Source organism: Cyprinus carpio, chromosome A13, assembly GCF_018340385.1.
Source record: "Cyprinus carpio isolate SPL01 chromosome A13, ASM1834038v1, whole genome shotgun sequence".
In the NCBI taxonomy this organism is placed as follows: domain Eukaryota; kingdom Metazoa; phylum Chordata; class Actinopteri; order Cypriniformes; family Cyprinidae; genus Cyprinus; species Cyprinus carpio.
In genome coordinates, this window is record NC_056584.1 from 29,023,561 (window position 1) to 29,033,008 (window position 9,448).

General features: G+C 34.9%; 1 long non-coding RNA gene across 1 annotated transcript; it reads left to right on the plus strand.

Annotated features, from left to right (window-relative positions):
* The first annotated feature begins 7,530 nt into the window (after window positions 1–7,530).
* Window positions 7,531–8,905, plus strand: LOC122147352. The gene is made up of 3 exons (XR_006161591.1): window positions 7,531–7,605; window positions 7,788–8,237; window positions 8,555–8,905. It is a non-coding gene; the product is annotated as an uncharacterized LOC122147352 (long non-coding RNA).
* Window positions 8,906–9,448: the final 543 nt, after the last annotated feature.

Here is a 9,448-nt window from a genome sequence, read left to right on the forward strand (position 1 = left end):
TAAGGTATACATTTCTAATTAGGGTTTTTTACAGGGTGCAAGACTCAAATTAGTTTAGCCAGGTCAATGTTTTCCTTTAAACGTCATCAAATATAACTTTCCAGACTACCTTTTGTCCTCTTAACTGCAAGTGTTTTATGTCATTTTATTAGTGTTTTATTAACTTTTTAAACACTTGTTTGAAACTTACATACTCTACAGTATAAAATGTTTCTTATGTGTTTAGCATATAATTGAACTGCGATAATTTTTTTTCTGTACTTTTCTGGCACTGTGTACTTTACTTGCCTTTTTTTTTTACTGACCTTTACTGGCTACTTTTACTTTGTATGAGTTTTGTGTAACCTGAGAACCGCATTGCTAAAAAGGATCCAATTTGACAGGTATTCAGGTTTCCAAGAGAGTGATTGGCTTTCACATGCTGTCAATCACTTTTTTTTTCTGTGATTTGATTGATAAAATTTTAAATGTGTTAGGTTTTCGATTTGTGTTATTGTTAGCGTTGGTTATAGCCTACAGTAATTATAATGCAGTACATATATGACGCAAATATGTGGACACATATGTGATCTATATGTTCACATATATGAAAACATATGACACACACATTGAGTGACCACACATTTTTTTATTTTTATAAATATATATTTTTTTTTTTTACTTTTATTTAACCAGGCAAGTTTATTAAGAACATGTTCTTATTTTCAATAAGAAACAACATGTATTACAATACATAAAAAATAAAATAAAATCTCTGTTAAAACATTTACAGTTTGAGGTCAGAGCATTTACTAGTAATTAGTATAATTGTTTAAAAGCACATAACGTAAAGCATGTAAGTACCCTAGAACTGATTGTACACATTCTTTTACAATAAAGCAGGCGAGGGAAGTAAACTTGATTGCCAAATATTAAATGCTTCATTCTGAAACAGACTGAATAAAAAAAGTAGCCTAAGTCATTATTTGTCTGTTTGACTGGCAATAAAAAAATATATGTATTATATGTAAATTACATCTTATTGCAAATAAAATATGAATGAATTGTTAATAAATCAATTCACAAGCTCAAAATATAACTTATGTCCATCCCACCATAACTTTTATTTATAGTTTGACCTCATTTTACCAAAGTACATGGAATTGCTAAATACAGGAGGCTAAAAAGGGCTAATTGATGGTTAATATAGAAACACAGCAGGCAAATGTAAGACAAATGGAAACATAATTGCCCTTATGCCTGATTAGACATGTATTCATAATTCTGTTTGTGAATCCATTATTTTTTTTTATTGTTTTTAAATTTGCAATAATTTTATTTATGAATTCATTCATGTGTATTTTTATGTTGATGATCTGCTCATTGAGTGTTTTTACATTTTTTCTTTTGTAAATTCGCTTCTAATATTACATATTGATTTATGTATTAATATTCAATTATTCATTATTTGTTTTCAGTATTAGTCTTTTTTATTGGCCATTAAATGATCAAAAAATACATTACTTTTTTATTTTGTCTTAATGTAATGAATTATATAGTAACATTTTTTTTATTATTTAATTATTCATTATTTATTGTACAGTTAGTTCTTAAGCAATAGAATGCTTTTTAACTATTTCCATGAGACTTTTTTGCTCTTCTATAGGAACACACTCATTGTCACAAAATGAATGGGTAAATGGGTGAAACTATAAGAAAGATTTTTTTACACCTTGAAAACAAATACTTCAAAAACGATTAAAAAATTCCTTTAACACACTCTCTCTCTCTCTATATATATATATCTATATATATTTATCTATCTATCTATCTATCTATCTATATATATATATATATATATATATATATATATATATATATATATATATATATATATGTGTAGTGTGTATGTGTGTGTGTGTGTATACATACAGTATAGTCTAAATATACTTGCATGCATAAAGGAGCAAATTGGCTTCACTAAAATATTTTGGTTCAGTTTATTCCAATAAATTTTCTCCAGTTAAGTCATCTCATCTAGTGGCCCAGTCATAAAATGGCACTTTTTAAAATATGTTTTTGCAGAAGAGAGCCACAACATGCATTAACTATTCACTGCATTCTTTTATTTAAAATGGCAAATATAGTGCAAAAAAATGAAGACTAATTTAATATTACAACCATTGAGGTAAAAAGCTATTAAATTTACAGTTAGAAAAAATATGTCTTAATCACATAAAAACCCTGCATATACATGATGTTTATATCTTATTAAAAAATAAAAATTATATAAACAATATAGGATATTTTTTGATGAAAAAAGTAAGAAGGAAGTCCTTTTTTAGCTCCAGGTTATATTTGACCTCGTGCAGAGAGGGATTAGGGGGCTAAATATGAGCCCATCATTTTATAATTGAGCCATGGTGCATAGGCATGCACCATGGATTGCATGTGGATTTTTGTGGTTTGTTTAAACGCGTCTATGTGTGTTTATTTCCAGAACCTTACACCTTCACCACCTTTTTGAAAGGCAAGTATTACACTTAACTGACTAGTTTGTAAGTGGTATACCATAACATATCATAGATTTGTGTGTTTTCCTAAAAACTTGTTTTTATTCTTTCTCAATTTTGTCATCATTTTAAAGTCAAGGAGAAATTCCCAAAAAAAGCCTGGAACAAATGTTATTAAAAGTATTGACAAATTTGCTAAACCTGGGTCCAAAATAAAGGACTACAGTGTTTATGATGATGCTGATTTATATGGGAGATGTCTGCAAAGACTTGGAAGTGCTTAATACATATTTGCAAATCCGGTAAAAATCAAGTAAAAAGCCACAGCACATCTTTGGAAGGTATTTTTCCCCTTTTTGTTATAAAAAGAAGCCATTCAAATGCCATTTTTTTTATTTGTTAGGGTTTACTTTGTGTTGCTGATCATGTCTATTTTTTTCAGGAGAAAAAATCTGGGAGATTTTCTCACAAAAAGATTTAAAGGATGACAGTCTTCGTGCTGAAAAAAGCCGTCTTCAGATGAAAAGGTAGTACAGTTATATTTGTACCCTGTTTCTGCTTCAATAATAATGACAAAGTTAAGAATAAAAGACTTTCTAAACTCTTCAATGTACTTTACAGTGTTTATGAATATACATTCTAAAATGTAAAATAACAATTTGTTACTCATGACAAGGTTACCATGAAGTTATTATTTTAACTTTTCTTTATCAGGACACTTCAGAGATCAAGAGTGGCTCAAAAGTGAGACATGATCATGATGTTGAGGACAGACCTTGTGGAGTGTGATGTCAAGGTTGGCATGAAGTTATTATACACTCTCACCTACAGGGCGCTTGTGCCTGAAAGTGACACTGCAATCCTGGAGTCATCTGGTAAAGCTTGGCTATAATACAAATTACCATTTCCCTGATCAGAAGATAAAATTTACCAGTTCAGTATTTATGTATTATTAAGGGTTTACTTTGTGTTGATGTTTATGTGTGTTTTCAGGTCTCCTGTGAGAATTTGACAACATCTTTAAAAAGGTAGTCCACATGCTGAAAAAGGAGTTTGAATCTTCCAAGTCAAAAGGTAGTTAAATTGTATATATGTTTTTTGCTTAAGTATGGAAAGCCATACTTACAGAATATTAAAAAGAAAGGTCCTTTTTGGCAACCTTCAATATGGTTTCACATCCAAAAATAGCAGTTTGATATGAAAAAAGCAAGTAGAGATATTACATGACAATTTACGAGAATTATGCAATGTGGGGAAAAACAGTTTGAATACAAAATAAATAAATAAAATAACTGAAGAAATAGCACTAATTATTTGCTGTCACCTTTACCTCAAAATGTCCACTCTCTTTGAGTAATGTGAAACTGTCACACATATAACATACTGTAGATTGCAATGTTACAGGTTCACCATTACAGAAATGGAAACTAGTAATTTATAAAAACATAATACAATTAATCTGTTTAATAGTAAAATTCTGCATATCTTTTTCCAATCCAAAAAAAATCACTGGAATTATTTTTTTGTGTTGTGGGATAATGACAAGGAATCTGACTTGGCTGAATCTGCTTACACATTTCTACAGAAAGCAGTGAGGCAGAAGATAGAAGTTCTTTAGATATAGATTGCCACAGGAGCCATGTTTCTTTTTTTGACAAAAAAGAATGGCAAGACCTGAGAGCATCAGAAAGGAAGATGTTTTCTGGGCGATTACAGTGGGACAAACGCATTGCAAAGGGAATAAGGTCAATCCACCCATACTGCAGTTTTGGTTGCAAAGGGAATAAGGTCAATCAAAACCCCTGCAACGCTCACTAAATAAACACCATCCCCATATTCAAATGCACTGGCTACTGCCGTTTTGAAGATTGTCCCATTAATGTTACTGTGGAAGTCACAGATGAGGTCACCCTGAAGACTGCTGTGCTATTCACAGGGGGAGATGTGTGCCACAGTACCACTGAACTAAAAGGGAGGCCAGTGCTTGCAGATGCACGTACTTCTACTGGAGAAACTCTGGAAAGCAAACTACCCAGAAGTGTTTATTTGGATTCCATGCAAAAACTCCCAGAGATGGTGATGCAGTCTGGGGGCAGAGATGAAGCGCCAACAAAAGAGGTTCTGAAAACCATTTCATGGAGCCAAAGACAACTGAAAAGACCTCATTCAAACGAACTTCTAAGTCTCCAAATGCTAATTAATGACAAGAAGGGCTCAGACAATGAAGTCCTCCAGAGAGTCATGATGCACCCAAAGGGCATAATGATGTGGTCAAAGAAAACACTATCAGTGTTTTACAAAAGGTGCAAGGAGGACAATTGGTTCATCCTGGATGCAACTGGAAGTATAATCTCAAACAAAGGAAGAGCAACACTACGCACACAAGTCCAACCATAACTCATGTGTATGAAGCTAGCAGTGCGGCATCGTTACATCCACAAGGGGGCATCTCCTCTCAGCTCTCCTCTTCCAGTTGCAACCTACCTAATCTCCTCTTCCAGACCTCTGTTCACATACATTTTTGCAGCGTTGTCTGACAAACTGACATGATACAGCTGTATGGGGAAAAAGGGCCGTCCAAAAGGCCAATTATGATCATTTGGTGATGGCTCCTAGGTCTTCTAAATTCCATTTCTTTTACATTCTGCGCAACTAGTCTGGAGGATCTTCTGCAGAAGTACTTTGAAGTTATCACTGGCCAATACCAGGCAGAACAGTTTGATCTTCCCATCCTTCATAGATGCTTAAGCCACATAATGAAAAATGCTAAGGATCTGTGCAAAAAACAGTAGGTATTTTTGAGAAAGGGATAGTAGTTTAAAGAAAATACTAGTTTAAAACTAGTTTTGCTTTTTCTTGCTGTTATTGTAGTATGCAAAGACACTACAAGCTTGGAATGCACACATTTGGGCTACTTGCATGTTCAACCAATCTGAAGCAGATGGATGAGGTGCTTCTCAGTGCCACAGTTGTGTTTTGTAGTCCCTGCAGTGGAGACGATGTGGCAAAGCATTACAACAACTTAGTAGTGCTTATGCAACAAGTGGGAAAACTGGAATTTGAGGAAGAAAACATTGCTGCTGAGGACTAGAAGGTAATTAACACAGTGTGAGTTCTATTCATGTAGAATATTGACAGCACACAGCCATGCAGTATGGTCTTATGTTGAAATCTCTAACTTGACCTGCTGTGGATTTTTTAGAGGACATTGCATTACAGCAGCCACCTGTGTTTTTGCATCATGTACAATGACTGACAAGCATGACAGTTAAAGAACTTTTATTCAGGATGGCTGTCCCGTAGCCTACTTTGCTTAATGCTTCAGAGGGAGGTAGCGGTGTCCCACAAATTGATGTGCTGAATTAGAGCCAATTGGGTTGTGTTGAGTATTACTATGTATATGCTTATTCTATTTTTTTTTTTTTTTGCATTACATTTTTAATTTTCTTCAAAAAATTAACTGTTCCTATTGTTTTAAACTGTTTATGTCAAACTTATAGAAAGATGTGCGTGCTGAGTACATAAACATTAATATTTCTATTGTATATAAAATTGAAAACATTTCTTTTCTTCAGATGATGATGTGAAACAGCAAGCGAAACACAGCTCTCGAGAGCCACTTCCAGCAGGTAATAGAGAGAGCACCTCTTGACCTTGATGGCGAAGAAAACTGTTATAGTGTTCATTGTTAGTTTGGAGATTTGCTTAGTACACATGCAACTCTGTGGTCTGGTCTGATGATTACTGTCAGATGTTAGGGGATATTCTCTCTCTCCTCACCAAGTTCATTATTTGATGGTAACGAACATGAATGCTTAGCGATAGAGAAGAATATGTAGAGGTTTGAGTGTGTAGAGGTGTGTAGTGTGTACCCCACTAGGGACCACAAAACACACTGCTTATGCCGAGGAGTATATATACAGGCTGACCAAAAATACATGTGAGGGATCAACAATCATTGACATATCATTTTAAGGGGCCCAAAAACTCATCTACAGGAATTCTTAAGTAGAGATAGCCTGTTGCCATCAAAGATATGTAATAAATGGCCGACGGGACATCTGATCAAACTTTAATGTTGGTGATTCAGTATATATGCAGTGCGGTAGGAATTTTCATTTTGCACATACTTGTCTCGGGAGATTTTAACGGAAGGTATTTGCTGACTTGTCTTTTTTTTTGTATGCAACCTCAGAGTCCAGCGATTTCCAAATGTGTCTTTGTTCCGGCAGGCCAATTCCTCAGAAACACATAGCACAGGAAAACGGGGCAGGGAGGCTTGCGTGAGGGATCGTAGTAAGAGTAAGATGACTACGAGGGGGGGCCAGGGGCCACGAATAGCATACACACACACAACACGCACACACGGCCCAGCCTATATATGGCATACTAATTTATGGTCTGGCATATTCTACGGTCCATCGCAGTTACTATCACAGACGGCGGACGGTAGAGAGTGGCCGCATTGTACTGGCTCAGCATATCCAGCAGAGTCACAAGTATGCAGATGAATAACGGACATAAGCTCCAAAGAAACAGAGATAAAAGCTTAATACACACATTTTAAGAATCCCAGAAAGTGTTGTGCAGTACTGGGTTCGCCTTTAAAGAATTGATGTGGTCCTTACGAACACTATCAAAACGGTACACAGACAATGCGGACCAACAGGACAGATGGAAACAAGCCAATGAACCTACCAAACTCAGTTCCCGAGAAGAGACTCTACACGACTGGCTGCTTTTAGCATGCTGGATAATAGCAAAAGGATGCAAAAGTGCACAGCGCCGTGCACCCGCCTGATGATGACACAGAAAGATCAAGAAAGAAACGTAGAGATTCTTTTTTTACATTTACCCCACCCCCACCATTGTTCAATGCGACCATGTTCTATAATTACGCGCCACACGCCCCAACCAGTCTTTTATATAGTTATTAAGGATTTTTTTTATATTTATAAACATTGTGTGTTTGATTTTATATTTTTTTAAACTTTTATGATGATTTGTAGTATGTATTTTTATAGTTTATATATTCATTAAAAGTCAGAAGCGTAAAAGAGTATACGTTTCTCCATTAGTGAAGGGTTTGCCATTCAAAGATGTGAGAAGCAAGGTACTTTTAATTGTAATGTATAATAATAATAATAATAATAATTATAATTATTATTATTATTATTATAAACAGTCACAAGTAGAAGTAGTTGAATTATCTGTGTTTGTACAGTTATTTGTTTAAAATCAATTAGGTATTTGCTTAAAACTGTGATATATATCAAATTTGTGTGTGTTTGTCAGGAGAAGCCTTCAAAGGCACCCCCAGAAGTACATAAGGAAAAACAAGAAGATGTGATCCAAAATCAGTTTTTTTTTCCTTATAACTATCATTAATATCTTAGATAAAAAAATGTAATTGGTCTGATGGCGAGTGAATGGTGCAATTATGATAGCAATGCAGCCTTTCAAGACATTGTCATGAAGTTGCACAAATAGTATGTTAAATTGATACATTTAAAGTATGCATTTGTACTTGACAGTATCATGTCTTACAATCTAAAATCTTAAAACAACTTTCACTGCTTGGTTGCACTTGTATGATTGTCTATTGTAAAATTGGTGGTAGGTAAGCACATTTGCTATGTTCTTTAATTTCACTAATGCACATCACAGGCAGAGACAAAAGGTAATAGTGCTGATCAAATCTATGTGGAGCCCAAAACACTCGAGCAGACTGAAAAACAGAGAAAGGTAAAATTATTTAAATAATTAAAATAACACTTGAACTTATGCTTTACTTCCATGCCATAATTGCATTACGTGGTTTATTTTTCATGATTATGAATGCATTTAATCTCATGGGCCTTAACATTTATCTTGTGGTTTTCTAGAATGTCCCAATCCAAACTTAGCATTAACACTGCTGTGCCCCATTAAAAACACACTAAATAAACTAATATCACACACAACATTAAGCAGTTATAACATTTTATATGCATGCAACATTAAATTTAAATGTTAAGTGGCTTATAAATCAAAATAATAAATTGTATCATCTGTATTTACAGAAAGCTCCAGGGAAGAATATTAGGAGAAGACGGTCAAAAATTGAGGGGCCAATCTGGGACGTGTTAAATCCATCTGAAATAACTGCTCCTAGAAGACTATCCAGGCCAACCAAAGTAAACATGCTGCAACAAATCCTTCACCAGGATTTTTGGTTGACCTCTGATATCATCGACCTGGCCAGCTACATCTTGGCAAAGGACAATGTGCACAATGATGGGTTTCAGTCCGTTCTGCCCTTTAGTGCTATTGCAAATGGAGGGATTGTGGGAACTCCACAAAATAAATTTGTGCAGATTTTGCACATTCGGCAAAACCACTGGATCACAGTTAGCAATTTATTTTGTGGTGAAAATCAGCTTTCTGTGAATGTGGGGATCTGGTCAGTTTTGTGTGTGTGATGGTTGGTGTGGGCCTCTGTCAGAATATTTTTATGTTTTCTGGATGGTATGTGCAGAGTCAGAACATTTTTATGTTCTGTTGTGTGTTTTCAGTAGCATTTGCATATGCTCTATGCAAGGGTCATCCACCAGAGCTATGCATGTTTAATGAAGGCAGGCTGAGGTCACAGCTGTATGCTTCATTAATGAAAAACAGCATCACATTTAGCATAAAGACTCGAGAGAGTGAAGCTCAGGGAAATGTGACCAAAACTGCAGTACCAGTTTACTGTGTTTGCAGAACAGCACATTACAAGGAGCTTATGGTCCAGTGCTGCAGTTGCCAACAGTGGTATCATCCTACATGTGTAGATATACCCAAAACTGTAATTGGAACTGATGAGGTCTGGCAATGTGTCACATGCCACTGATGGACACTACATGAGGTAGCATTTCTTAAAACAAATTTTAAGAAACGCCACATTGGATGGAACACCAAAAGAGTGCAATAAGAAG